The sequence below is a fragment of the Pseudophryne corroboree genome, chromosome 9, assembly GCF_028390025.1.
Source record: "Pseudophryne corroboree isolate aPseCor3 chromosome 9, aPseCor3.hap2, whole genome shotgun sequence".
Classification (NCBI taxonomy): Eukaryota; Metazoa; Chordata; class Amphibia; order Anura; family Myobatrachidae; genus Pseudophryne; species Pseudophryne corroboree.
The window spans coordinates 3,988,120-4,003,668 of record NC_086452.1 but is presented as its reverse complement, the minus strand read 5'-3'; the positions used below and the strand labels follow the sequence as shown (position 1 = coordinate 4,003,668).

Below are 15,549 nucleotides of genomic sequence, written 5' to 3'. Positions count from 1 at the left end.
GTGTGACAGCGGCGCTGATCTATAGAACTACCAGTGTGACAGCAGCGCTGATCTACAGAACTACCAGTGTGACAGCGGCGCTGATCTATAGAACTACCAGTGTGACAGCAGCGCTGATCTATAGAACTACCAGTGTGACAGCGGTGCTGATCTATAGAACTACCAGTGTGACAGCGGTGCTGATCTATAGAACTACCAGTGTGACAGCAGCGCTGATCTATAGAACTACCAGTGTGACAGCAGCGCTGATCTATAGAACTACCAGTGTGACAGCAGCGCTGATCTATAGAACTACCAGTGTGACAGCGGCGCTGATCTATAGAACTACCAGTGTGACAGCAGCGCTGATCTACAGAACTACCAGTGTGACAGCGGCGCTGATCTACAGAACTACCAGTGTGACAGCGGCACTGATCTACAGAACTACCAGTGTGACAGCGGCGCTGATCTACAGAACTACCAGTGTGACAGCGGCGCTGATCTATAGAACTACCAGTGTGACAGCGGCGCTGATCTATAGAACTACCAGTGTGACAGCGGCGCTGATCTACAGAACTACCAGTGTGACAGCGGCGCTGATCTATAGAACTACCAGTGTGACAGCAGCGCTGATCTATAGAACTACCAGTGTGACAGCAGCGCTGATCTATAGAACTACCAGTGTGACAGCGGCGCTGATCTATAGAACTACCAGTGTGACAGCGGTGCTGATCTATAGAACTACCAGTGTGACAGCGGTGCTGATCTATAGAACTACCAGTGTGACAGCGGTGCTGATCTATAGAACTACCAGTGTGACAGCGGCGCTGATCTATAGAACTACCAGTGTGACAGCGGCACTGATCTATAGAACTACCAGTGTGACAGCAGCGCTGATCTATAGAACTACCAGTGTGACAGCAGCGCTGATCTATAGAACTACCAGTGTGACAGCGGCGCTGATCTATAGAACTACCAGTGTGACAGCAGCGCTGATCTATAGAACTACCAGTGTGACAGCAGCGCTGATCTATAGAACTACCAGTGTGACAGCGGCGCTGATCTATAGAACTACCAGTGTGACAGCAGCGCTGATCTATAGAGCTACCAGTGTGACAGCAGCGCTGATCTATAGAACTACCAGTGTGACAGCGGCGCTGATCTATAGAACTACCAGTGTGACAGCAGCGCTGATCTATAGAACTACCAGTGTGACAGCAGTGCTGATCTATAGAACTACCAGTGTGACAGCGGTGCTGATCTATAGAACTACCAGTGTGACAGCGGCGCTGATCTATAGAACTACCAGTGTGACAGCAGCGCTGATCTATAGAACTACCAGTGTGACAGCGGCGCTGATCTATAGAACTACCAGTGTGACAGCGGTGCTGATCTATAGAACTACCAGTGTGACAGCAGTGCTGATCTATAGAACTACCAGTGTGACAGCAGCGCTGATCTATAGAACTACCAGCGTGACAGCGGTGCTGATCTATAGAACTACCAGTGTGACAGCGGCGCTGATCTATAGAACTACCAGTGTGACAGCGGCGCTGATCTATAGAACTACCAGTGTGACAGCGGCGCTGATCTATAGAACTACCAGTGTGACAGCGGCGCTGATCTATAGAACTACCAGTGTGACAGCGGTGCTGATCTATAGAACTACCAGTGTGACAGCGGCGCTGATCTATAGAACTACCAGTGTGACAGCAGCGCTGATCTATAGAACTACCAGTGTGACAGCGGCACTGATCTATAGAACTACCAGTGTGACAGCAGCGCTGATCTATAGAACTACCAGTGTGACAGCGGCGCTGATCTATAGAACTACCAGTGTGACAGCAGCGCTGATCTATAGAACTACCAGCGTGACAGCGGTGCTGATCTATAGAACTATCAGTGTGACAGCGGCGCTGATCTATAGAACTACCAGTGTGACAGCGGCGCTGATCCGCATAACTGGGAAACATGGGGGGTTTTCAACTATTTTTAATAATAGGATTTTGGTACTTACCAGGTAAATCCTTTTCTTTGAATCCATAGGGGGCACTGGAGTACTCTTGGGATATGGACGGTGCGTAGCAAAGGAAGGCACATTTAAATATTTAAATGAGCAACCCTCCACCTCCCTCCTCCATACTCCCAGGACCTTCAGTGTTTTTTACTGAGCCGAATAGGAGCGACAGAGAAGTGAACAAAGGAGAATTACTTACATATAAAATAACTGACAATAAAGTTGACACATAACGTTACTGACAACTAAACAGTTGACACTATAACCGATAGAACTTGAAAGTTTAAACCAGTCGGTGAGAATGTGTTACCATAAGATCCCCTGAACTTACCACAAACCAGGTAAAACTGCTCTGGGTGGGCGTCCAGTGCCCCCTATGGATTCAAAGAAAAGGATTTACCTGGTAAGTACCAAAATCCTATTTTCTTTTTCATCCACTAGGGGTCACTGGAGTACTCTTGGGACGTACCAAAGCTTCCCCCGTGGGCGGGAGAGCTGTTTGGCACCTGTAACAGTAGGCGGCCAAAGCTAGATGCTGATGCCGCAACGTATCAAACTTGTAAAAGCGCACCAACGTGTGCACTGCTGGCCATGTAGGCGCACGGCAAAACTGCGTCGTAGAAGCCCCACGACCAGCTGCCCATGAAGTTCCCACAGAACGTGTGGAATGAGCTGTTACTAATGGAAACAGCTGTAACCTAGCATGAAGTTAAGCTTGACGTATGGTCAGTTTAATCTATATGAATAAGATCTGCTTAGAAGCTGGCCAACCCATCTTGGCCACATCAACGTATCCGTCTTACGAAATGTAGACGTTCGGGATACATAAACGCGTAATGCGCGTACCACAACCAAAGTTTCATTATTTCCTGTTAACACAGGACCTACTATTGGTTGATTGAACTACTATTGGTTAATTGATGTGAAAAGATGACACTATTTGTGGCAAGAAAGCGGGATTGGTCCGAAGATCCGCTCTGTCATCATGAAACATTAAATACGGTGGCTTGCATGACAAGGCACCCAAAGTTGAAACACGACTTGCTGAAGCTAGGGCTAGAAGAAAAATAGTTTTCCCAAGTGAAAAACTTAATATTCACTTGTTGTAAGGGTTCAAAATATGAAAACTGTAAGAAATCTAAAACCAGCTTCAAGTCCCATGGCGCTGTAGGTGGAATGAATGGAGGCTGTACTCTGAGGACACCTTGCAGAAAACGGTGTACAGACGGCAATAGAGCCAAACGTTTTTGAAAAATTAAATTGACAAAGCAGATACCTGCCCCTTTAGTGTAGATAAACGCAGTCCTCCATCTAACCCCGTCTGTAGAAACAACAAAAGACGGAATAACTTGAAAGATGTCGGAAACTTCCGAGCTTCCCACCAACCTATATAGGCACGCCATATTCTGTAATAATGAGCTGCCCTAACCGGCTTCCTAGCTCGTAACATGGTTGGTATAAATTTTCCTAAGAGTGCAGTCTCAATAGCCGCCCCGTTAAACGCCGCCGCGCTAACTCGGGGAGCGGACAAACACCTCGGGCGGCAGCGGAAGCTGGCCGCCCTGCTCACATACCTGCACGTAGTAGCTGCTGGCCCTGGTATGGTTAAGTTGTTTGGTCCTGAATTGGACGCATGGATTGCTGAGGCTGCGGGAGGAAAGTCTGTTTCCTTACCATTGCCTCTACCGGTAGCAAGACGGAGGTACGCTGGACCTGCGAGTAGTCTGCGGAGATCCGAGAACCAAGCTCTCAGAGACCAATGAGGCGCTACTAGTATGACTGTGGCGGACCTTCTTGTGATCCGTTTTAGCAACCAAGGGGGGGAGTGGAAACGGTGGAAATAGATACACGAGGCTGTACAGCCACGCAATTGTGAGCATCCGCCGCCACTGCCGTTGGATCTTGCGTTCTGGACACATACTGGGCGTTTGGTGATTGTGGCGAGATGCCATCAGGTCCACTTGAGGGTAACCCCACCTCTGGAATAACATGTGAAACACCTTTGGATTTAATGCCCATTCTCCTGGATGAAAATCCCGACGGCTGAGATAATCTGCCTCCCAGTTGCCCACTGCCGTAATGAACACTGCCGACAATATCACTTGGTGATGCTCGGGCCAAATGAGGATTCGAGCTACTTTCCGCATTGCCATGCGGCTTCTCGTTCCTCCTTGTTTGTTGTATGTGACCGTTGTCGCGTTGTCTGACTGCAGCTGGACAGACTGAGACCGAAGCATGTGCACTGCTTGTCGAAGCGCATTGTAAATTGCCCGGAGTTCCAGGACATTTATAGACAACAATCTTTCGTGATCCGCCCAAAGACTCTGGAGCTGATAATTTTGAACTACAGCTCCCCAACCTCTGAGTCTAGAGTCAGTCATTAGAACTATCCAATGACCGGCGCTGAATCGTTTTCCTGCGGTTAGATTGTGTACTTTGAGCCACCAGATTAGAGATACTCTGGCCCGTGGCGACAACCTCACCCTGTGGTGAATCTGCAGATGCGAGCCCGACCACTGTGCGAGCACCTCCAGTTGAAAAGGACGTGAGTGAAATCTTCCGAACTGAATCGCTTCGAAAGCTGTCACCCTTGTGCCTAAGAGGCGAATGCACAAATGTACCGAGACTGTGCGTGCTTGAGCACTAATTGTCTGTACTTTATGTTTTGGTAGGTAATTTCTTTGATCTACCGTATCGAGAATCATTCCTAGGAATTTAATTGATTGAAACGAATTCAGAAGTGATATCTTGAATCTGACAATTCCACCGTGTTGAACTAGGTCATTGTACGTTAGTAATGTATTTTGAAGGAGTATTTGTTGAACTAGAGCTGTGATGAGAAGGTTATCTAAGCACAGAACCATTATCACCAGCCGTGATCTGAGAATAACTTATCCCAGACATCACCCCTGTGACAACCCGAGGCGCTGATGAGAAACCAAACAGGAGAGTTTGAATGATGGACTGCCAACGTCTAAGTATGCCAGATGTAGTGGCAAAATTTTGAACACGCAAAAACGCATTCTTGACTTCTAGGGAGAATATGATTTCAATGGTTGTAAACCTGCAATCACTGACCGCATGAATTCCACTGATTGAGCCACCTTTGGTATATAACAGTCGGCCGGGTGCGGTACTACAAACAAAATTGTAATACCTTGAATCTAGGAGACACTGAATTGCGGTCTACAGAACTGCCTTTTTGTCTTCTGACACAGGCCGGCTAGTCTTGGATGTAGCCTTGACAAACCACAACAAAGGTGGTAGACAGTGGTACTCTATGGGGTATATGCAATTGCGGTCGAATTCCCGAAATTGTCGAATTTCGGGTCATTTTCGACCAAAAAAAAAAAAATCGCCTATGCAATTCAGTGCTTTCCGACCAAAAAACGGACTTTCAAAATTCGACTTTTTGAAATTCGAATTTTTGCAAATTCGACTTTTCTGCAATGATACAAGTGCTGCAATTCGACCAAAGCATATTCAATTCAAGTTTGGAAATTCGACAGCAGTGCTTTTAGACAGCAAATTCGTCATTTTCAATCCGCCACACTTTGGAGGGTGAAAACAAATAAAAAAATTTTAAACATGTTTTTTTTTGTGTTTTTTTTTTTGGGAATAGCAGATCTATTTATATTAGAAGGGTTTAGGTACTTTTTTTTTTTTTGGGAGGTACAAATATTATTTATATATTTTTTAAAATATTTTTTTTTTTTTTTATGCTGGAAAGGTAAAATCATTTAAAAAATGGCGTGGGGTCCCCCCTCCAAAGCATAACCAGCCTCGGGCTCTTCGAGCTGGTCCTGGTTCTAAAAATGCGGGGAAAAAATTGACAGGGGATCCCCCGTATTTTTAAAACCAGCACCGGGCTCTGCACCTGGTGCTGGTGCCAAAAATACGGGGGACAAAAAGAGTAGGGGTCCCCCGTATTTTTAACACCAGCATCGGGCTCCACTAGCTGGACAGATAATGCCACAGCCGGGGGTCACTTTTATGCCGTGCCCTGCGGCCGTGGCATCAAATATCCAACTAGTCACCCCTGGCCGGGGTACCCTGGGGGAGTGGGGATCCCTTCAATCAAGGGGTCCCCCCCCCCCCAGCCACCCAAGGGCCAGGGGTGAAGCCCGAGGCTGTCCCCCCCCATCCAATGGGCTGCGGATGGGGGGGCTGATAGCCTTTTGTGATAATAAAAAGATATTGTTTTTTCCAGTAGTACTACAAGTCCCAGGAAGCCTCCCCCGCAAGCTGGTACTTGGAGAACCACAAGTACCAGCATGCGGGAGAAAAACGGGCCCGCTGGTACCTGTAGTACTACTGGGGAAAAAATACCCAAATAAAAACAGGACACACACACCGTCGACAGTAAAACTTTATTTCATACGTCGACACACACATACTTACCTATGTTCACACGCCGACATCGGTCCTCTTCTCCATGTAGAATCCACGGATACCTGAAAAGAAAAGTTCAATATACTCACCTCAGCCATGGTCCAGAGATAAATCCACGTACTTGGCAAAAAAAGAAAACGCAAATACCCGACCACTGGACTGAAAGGGGTCCCATGCTGACACATGGGACACCTTTCCACGAATGAGACCTGTCAGTGACAGCTGTCACAGAAAGGTCTCTAAGCCAATCAGGAAGCGCAACTTCGTTGCGCTCACCTGATTGGCTGTGCGCTGTCTGTACTGTGACAGCGCATCGCAAAGCCGCTCCATTACTTTCAATGGTGGGAACTTAGCGGCTAGCGGTGAGGTCACCCGCCGGTCAGCGGCTGACCGGCGGGTGACCCCACCGCTACCCGCAAAGTTCCCACCATTGAAAGTAATGGAGCGGCTTTGCGATGCGCTGTCACAGTACAGACAGCGCACAGCCAATCAGGTGAGCGCCACGGAAGTAGCGCTTCCTGATTGGCTGAAGGGACTTCAGTGACAGGAGTCACGTGATGTCCCGACATTCGGGAGAAAGGGGTCTGATGTGAAAGCATTGGACCCCTTTCAGTCCGGTATGGAGCGGGTATTTGCGTTTTTTTTTTTTTTTTAACAAGTACCTGGATTTATCTCTCTGGACGTGGATTTATCTCTGGACGCTGGAAGGTGAGTATAATTTTTTCACAGGTACCCTCGGATCGTCGGAGACCGTGGCAGTCGGCGTGTCAACATAGGTAAGTATGTGTGTGTCGGTAGTGTGTAATAAAGTTTTACTATCAAGGTGTGTGTGTCCTGTTTTTATTTGGGTATTTTTTTCCCAGTAGTACTACAGGTACCAGCGGGCCCGTTTTTCTCCCGCATGCTGGTACTTGTGGTTCTCCAAGTACCAGCTTGCGGGGGAGGCTTGCTGGGACTTGTAGTACTACTGGAAAAAACAATATCTTTTTATTATCACAAAAGGCTATCAGCCCCCCCATCCGCAGCCCATTGGATGGGGGGGGGGGGGGGGGGGGGGACAGCCTCGGGCTTCACCCCTGGCCCTTGGGTGGCTGGGGGGGGGGGGGGGGACCCCTTGATTGAAGGGGTCCCCACTCCCCCAGGGTACCCCGGCCAGGGGTGACTAGTTGGATATTTGATGCCACGGCCGCAGGGCACGGCATAAAAGTGACCCCCGGCTGTGGCATTATCTGTCCAGCTAGTGGAGCCCGATGCTGATGTTAAAAATACGGGGGACCCCTACTCTTTTTGTCCCCCGTATTTTTGGCACCAGCACCAGGCGCAGAGCCCTGTGCTGGTTTTAAAAATACGGGGGATCCCTGGCCAATTTTTCCCCGGATTTTTAGAACCAGGACCAGCTCGATGAGCCCGAGGCTGGTTATGCTTTGGAGGGGGGACCCCACGCCATTTTTTTTTTCCGGGTTTTTCCCGGTTTTTAAAATCGCGGCAAAATCCGCCAAATTGGCCGATTTTCGCCCGCGATTCTGGCGAATCCGTTTTTCATTGAATATGGTGAATTCCGGCAGGCACCTGCCGGAATTCACCTGGCGAATTGAGTCGGAAAAAAAAAACGGCGAAAAATTGCCGCAATTCGCCGTGAATTGCATATACCTCTATGTGTGATTGAACACTAATTATGTAACCGCAGATCTGTGGATTTCAGTAATAATGTCAAATGAGACATCCGAAGAATTGCTTGCCCAAAAGATGAAACAAGACAATTAAAAACTTGCCATGCCATTGGCTTGTCAGCAGCCGTTGTGTCCGAACGACGGTTAAACCACCTTCTCGACCACGTGTAGTCGTGTTGTAGGACAACTGGAAAAGACTGAGGTTTAAAAGATTTGAACCCTGGTGCAGTTTTCCTTGTAAGAACTGGTGTGGCAATGGCTGTAAATAGACTCTCACACCGGAGCGTAAGAACTGAAACGTTCTAATTTAGGAGTAAAGAACACATTTCCGTGTAAGGCCACACAAAGCGTCTGTCAACCACAAAGAGTGATGATGGACTACGAGAACTAACATGGCTGACAGCTATAGCAGACATGCGTAAATTCTCAGGCGATATACCAATGTAAGTAACAAGCCGTCGAAACTGATTTAAGGCCAGAACTGGCTATTAACTACGTCTGCGACTATAATGTCGGTAACCCAAACCCCAACTACAGCATAAACATTGTCTTTAGCATAGGTGGAATGTCCACAATGACTAGTTATTAAGTGTAGGTGCAGGCGGGACCAAGACAGTTTTGACACCAAGAAATGCTGTCATAGCCTCTGGTATATTGAATGGCTTAATCACTATGAACAGACACACACACCCGCACAGGCGCTCGCTGCGTTCTATCCTATAGGAACACTTGCCTCTGAACTAGGTTCCTTAGTGGCATTAAAAACTCAGAACCTTGCGTCTGGCATTGAATCTTTTTGTACCACACAGCCGATGTTAGCATGCGCCCTTGATGGGTACTGTTTTCTTATTATATATTATCAGTTATTTATATAGCGCACACATATTCCGCAGCGCTCTCACAGATAATACATAACCCTCCAGATGAGCATGTGACTACGTTATAAACAGTTAGATGTAGCCGCTCAAAAAGGATTAGGATATATATCCGGATGCGGACTGGTATTCCCACTGTGCACGTGGACCCTTAGATAAGTAACGTGCACATAAACTAGAAAAATATTGCTGCACACTTTCTTGTGACAGAGAATTCCTAACACCACCCCTGCTCCTCTAGTGGGGAAGTGTTGTAGGACAGCAGAAAAAAATTCCTGGACAAAGAACCAGGAAATTGAGTTAAAATGGTGTCCAGCCATGTGCGTAGTGCCATGTGCTTTCACCATATGTTAAGCATAAGAAAAAAATAAGAATTTACTTACCGATAAATCTATTTCTCGTAGTCCGTAGTGGATGCTGGGGACTCCGTCAGGACCATGGGGATTAGCGGCTCCGCAGGAGACAGGGCACAAAACTAAAGCTTTAGGATCAGGTGGTGTGTACTGGCTCCTCCCCCTATGACCCTCCTCCAAGCCTCAGTTAGGATACTGTGCCCGGACGAGCGTACACAATAAGGAAGGATTTTGAATCCCGGGTAAGACTCATACCAGCCACACCAATCACACTGTACAACCTGTGATCTGAACCCAGTTAACAGTATGACAAACGTAGGAGCCTCTGAACAGACGGCTCACAACAATAACAACCCGATTTTTTTGTAACAATAACTATGTACAAGTATTGCAGACAATCCGCACTTGGGATGGGCGCCCAGCATCCACTACGGACTACGAGAAATAGATTTATCGGTAAGTAAAATCTTATTTTCTCTGACGTCCTAAGTGGATGCTGGGGACTCCGTCAGGACCATGGGGATTATACCAAAGCTCCCAAACGGGCGGGAGAGTGCGGATGACTCTGCAGCACCGAGTGAGAGAACTCCAGGTCCTCCTCAGCCAGGGTATCAAATTTGTAGAATTTTACAAACGTATTTGCTCCTGACCAAGTAGCAGCTCGGCAAAGTTGTAAAGCCGAGGCCCCTCGGGCAGTCGCCCAAGATGAGCCCACCTTCCTTGTGGAATGGGCATTTATATATTTTGGCTGTGGCAGTCCTGCCACAGAATGTGCAAGCTGAATTGTACTACAAATCCAACGAGCAATCGTCTGCTTAGAAGCAGGAGCACCCAGTTTGTTGGGTGCATACAGGATAACAGCAAGTCAGTTTTCCTGACTCCAGCCGTCCTGGAAATCTATATTTTCAGGGCCCTGACAACATCTAGCAACTTGGAGTCCTCCAAGTCTCTAATAGCCGCAGGTACCACAATAAGCTGGTTCAGATGAAACGCTGACACCAACTTAGGAAGAAACTGGGGACGAGTCCGCAGCTCTGCCCTGTCCGAATGGACAATCAGATATGGGCTTTTGTGAGACAAAGCCGCCAATTCTGACACTCGCCTGGCCGAGGCCAGGGCCAACATCATGGTCACTTTCCATGTGAGATATTTCAAATCCACAGATTTGAGCGGTTTAAACCAACGTGATTTGAGGAATCCCAGGACTACGTTGAGATCCCACAGTGCCACTGGAGGCACAAAAGGGGGTTGTATATGCAGTACTCCCTTGTCAAATTTCTGGACTTCAGGAACTGAAGCCAATTCTTTCTGGAAGAAAATCGACAGGGCCGAAATTTGAACCTTAATGGACCCCAATTTGAGGCCCATAGACACTCCTGTTTGCAGGAAATGCAGGAATCGACCGAGTTGAAATTTCTTCGTGGGGCCTTCCTGGCCTCACACCACGCAACATATTTTCGCCACATGTGGTGATAATGTTGTGCGGTCACCTCCTTCCTGGCTTTGACCAGGGTAGGAATGACCTTTTTCCCTTAGGATCCGGCGTTCAACCGCCATGCCGTCAAACGCAGCCGCGGTAAGTCTTGGAACAGACATGGTACTTGCTGAAACAAGTCCCGTCTTATCGGCAGAGGCCCTGAGTCCTCTGTGAGCATCTCTTGAAGTTCCGGGTACCAAGTCCTTCTTGGCCCATCCGGAGCCACGAGTATAGTCCTTACTCCTCTACGTCTTATAATTCTCAGTATCTTTGGTATGAGAAGCAGAGGAGGGAACACATACACAGACTGGTACACCCACGGTGTTACCAGAACGTCCACAGCTATTGCCTGACGGTCTCTTGACCTGGCGCAATACCTGTCCAGTTTTTTGTTCAGGCGGGATGCCATCATGTCCACCTTTGGTCTTTCCCAACGGTGCACAATCATGTGGAAAAAACTTCTCGATGAAGTCCCCACTCTCCCGGGTAGAGGTCGTGCTGAGGAAGTCTGCTTCCCAGTTGTCCACTCCCGGAATGAAAACTGCTGACAGTGCTATCACATGATTTTCCGCCCAGCGAAGAATCCTTGCAGTTTCTGCCATTGTCCTCCTGCTTCTTGTGCCGCCCTGTCTGTTTACGTGGGCGACTGCCGTGATGTTGTCCCACTGGATCAATACCGGCTGACCTTGAAGCAGAAGTCTTGCTAAGCTTAGAGCATTGTAAATTGCTCTTAGCTCCAGTATATTTATGCGGAGAGAAGTCCCCAGACTTGATCACACTCCCTGGAAATTTTTTCCCTGTGTGACTGCTCCCCAGCCTTTCAAGCTGGAATCCATGGTCACCAGGACCCAGTCCTGAATGCATAACTGTGGCCCTTTAGTAGATGAGCACTCTGCAGCCACCGCAGAAGAAACACCCTTGTCCTTGGAGACAGGGTTATCCGCTGATGCATCTGAAGATGCGATCCGGACCATTTGTCCAGCAGATTCCACTGAAAAGTTCTTGCGTGAAATCTGCCGAATGGAATCGCTTCGTAAGAAGCCACCAATTTTCCCAGGACCCTTGTGCAATGATGCACTGACACTTTTCCTGGTTTTTGGAGGTTCCTGACTAGCTCGGATAACTCCCTGGCTTTCTCCTCCGGGAGAAACACCTTTTTCTGGACTGTGTCCAGAATCATCCCTAGGGACAGCAGACGTGTCGTCGGAGACAGCTGCGATTTTGGAATATTTAGAATCCACCCGTGCTGTCGTAGAACTACTTGAGATAGTGCTACTCCGACCTCCAACTGTTCTCTGGACCTTGCCCTTATCAGGAGATCGTCCAAGAAAGGGATAATTAAGACGCCTTTTCTTTGAAGAAGAATCATAATTTCGGCCATTACCTTGGTAAAGACCCGGGGTGTCGTGGACAATCCAAACGGCAGCGTCTGAAACTGATAGTGACAGTTTTGTACCACGAACCTGAGGTACCCTTTGTGAGAAGGGCAAATTTGGACATGGAGGTAAGCATCCTTGATGTCCAGGGACACCATATAGTCCCCTTCTTCCTGGTTCGCTATCACTGCTCTGAGTGACTCCATTTAGAATAGGTCTCACCAAGCAGTCTGGCTTCAGTACCACAATATAGTGTGGAATAATACCCCTTTACTTGTTGTAGGAGGGGTACTTTGATTATCACCTGCTGGGAATACAGCTTGTGAGTTGTTTCCAATACTGCCTCCCTGTCGGAGGTAGACGTTGGTAAAGCAAACTTCAGGAACCTGCGAGGGGGAGACGTCTCGAATTTCCAATCTGTACCCCTGGGATACTACTTGTAGGATCCAGGGGTCCACTTGCGAGTGAGCCCACTGCGTGCTGAAACTCTTGAGACGACCCCCCACCGCACCTGTTTTTACGGCCCCAGCGTCATGCTGAGGACTTGGCAGAAGCGGTGGAAGGCTTCTGTTCCTGGGAATGGGCTGCCTGCTGCAGTCTTCTTCCCTTACCTCTATCCCTGGGCAGATATTATGGGGACGAAAGGACTGAGGCTGAAAAGACTATGTCTTTTTCTGCTGAGATGTGACTTGGGGTAAAAAAGGTGGATTTTCTAGCTGTTGCCGTGGCCACCAGGTCCGATGGACCGACCCCAAATAACTCCTCCCCTTTATACGGCAATACTTCCATGTGCCGTTTGGAATCTGCATCACCTGACCACTGTCGTGTCCATAAACATCGTCTGGCAGATATGGACATCGCACTTACTCTTGATGCCAGAGTTTCGCATATATAGAAATGCATCTTTTAAATGCTCTATAGTCAAAATACTGTCCCTGTCAAGGGTATCAATATTTCCAGTCAGGGAATCCGACCAAGCCACCCCAGCGCTGCCCATCCAGGCTGAGGCGATCGCTGGTCGCAGTATAACACCAGTATGTGTGTATATACTTTTAGGATATTTTCCAACCTCCTATCAGTTGGCTCCTTGAGGGCGTCCGTATCTGGAGACGGTAACGCCACTTGTTTTTATAAGCGTGTGAGCGCCTTATCCACCCTAAGGTGTGTTTCCCAACGCGCCATAACTTCTGGCGGGAAAGGGTATACCTCCAATAATTTTCTATCGGGGGAAACCCACGCATCATCACACACTTCATTTAATTTTTCTGATTCAGGAAAAACCACATGTAGTTTTTTCACACTCCACATAATACCCTTTTTTGTGGTACTTGTAGTATCAGAAATATGTAACATCTCCTTCATTGCCCTTAACAAGTAACGTGTGGCCCTAAAGGAAAATACGTTTGTTTCTTCACCGTCGACACTGGAGTCAGTGTCCGTGTCTGTGTCGACCGACTGAGGTAAAAAGGACGTTTTAACGCCCCTGACGGTGTTTTAGACGCCTGGACAGGTACTAATTGGTTTGCCGGCCGTCTCATGTCGTCAACCGACCTTGCAGCGTGTTGACATTATCACGTAATTCCTTAAATAAGCCATCCATTCCGGTGTCGACTCCCTAGAGAGTGACATCACCATTACCGGCAATTGCTCCGCCTCCTCACCAACATCGTCCTCATACATGTCGACACACAAGTACCGACACACAGCACACACACAGGGAATGCTCTGATAGAGGACAGGACCCCACTAGCCCTTTGGGGAGACAGAGGGAGAGTTTGCCAGCACACACCAAAAACGCTATATTATACAGGGACAACCTTTATATAAGTGTTTTTCCCTTATAGCATTTTAATATATATATATATATACATACATATCGCCAAATAAGTGCCCCCCCTCTCTGTTTTAACCCTGTTTCTGTAGTGCAGTGCAGGGGAGAGCCTGGGAGCCTTCCCACCAGCATTTCTGTGAGGGAAAATGGCGCTGTGTGCTGAGGAGAATAGGCCCCGCCCCCTTTTCGGCGGGCTTCTTCTCCCGTTTTTCTGAGACCTGGCAGGGGTTAAATACATCCATATAGCCTCCAGGGGCTATATGTGATGTATTTTTAGCCAGAATAAGGTATTATACATTGCTGCCCAGGGCGCCCCCAGCAACGCCCTGCACCCTCCGTGACCGCTTGGTGTGAAGTGTGTGACAACAATGGCGCACAGCTGCAGTGCTGTGCGCTACCTTCATGAAGACTGAAAAGTCTTCTGCCGCCGGTTTCTGGACCTTCAATCTTCAGCATCTGCAAGGGGGGTCGGCGGCGCGGCTCCGGGACGAACCCCAGGGTGAGACCTGTGTTCCGACTCCCTCTGGAGCTAATGGTGTCCAGTAGCCTAAGAAGCCAATCCATCCTGCACGCAGGTGAGTTGAACTTCTCTCCCCTAAGTCCCTCGATGCAGTGAGCCTGTTGCCAGCAGGACTCACTGAAAATAAGAAACCTAAAAAACTTTTTCTAAGCAGCTCCTTAAGAGAGCCACCTAGATTGCACCCTGCTCGGACGGGCACAAAAACCTAACTGAGGCTTGGAGGAGGGTCATAGGGGGAGGAGCCAGTACACACCACCTGATCCTAAAGCTTTAGTTTTGTGCCCTGTCTCCTGCGGAGCCGCTAATCCCCATGGTCCTGACGGAGTCCCCAGCATCCACTTAGGACGTCAGAGAAATAAACAATATTAGCATTTCAATTTACAGTAATATTAGTTTCAACAGATCATATTACCGCCTATATACATATGTAGCATACTTCCTATACTACAATATCCATAGTGAATCCCTAGGCATATTTTAGTTCTAACATAATATGCATATTCTTGATAACATTGCACCTCGTGCTTGTTGCGGTATATCATCCCCCCTTGTGTCCCGCGATCTCCCTGTGCAGCCGTAGTGCTGTTCCCTTCTCCCACCGCCATAGCTAGCAGAGGAGAGCAGCGGGGAACGGATGTAGAAGCCCAGCGGCGGCAGCCTGTCTGTCCGCGGCTGGGCTGAATAGCGGGCAGCGGGAGTGCACTGTGATCAGAGTGTTCCCGCTGAGATAATCATCCCCCCTTGCAACGTGTGTCCAGAGCACCGAGCGGACAGTTAGGCACAGGCGTCTAGGTAGCGGCGGCCAGCGGGGTGCTGTAGCGGCGGCCAGCGGGGAACATGGAACGGGCGTCCAGCAGGGTGTATGTAGCGGCGTCCCGCGGGGTCTGTAGCGGCGGCCAGCGGGGAGCATGGAGCGGGCGGCCAGCGGCGGAAGACCACGCTCCCAGCACCTGCTGTGTGTCTGGGAGCGTGCAGTACTGGGGGAGTACACTAACCTTGCGGAAGCTAACCGCACGATGCAGTCTCTCCTTCATCTTGTGGCAGCAGCGCTGAAAGCGC

At 48.6% G+C, this 15,549-nt stretch overlaps 1 protein-coding gene across 2 annotated transcripts in view; it reads right to left on the bottom strand.

The window, feature by feature from the left end:
- Positions 1 to 15,549, bottom strand: part of SCP2 (sterol carrier protein 2) — a 135,212-nt gene that overhangs the window by 10,619 nt on the left and 109,044 nt on the right. The gene's annotated exons all lie outside the window — the stretch shown is intronic.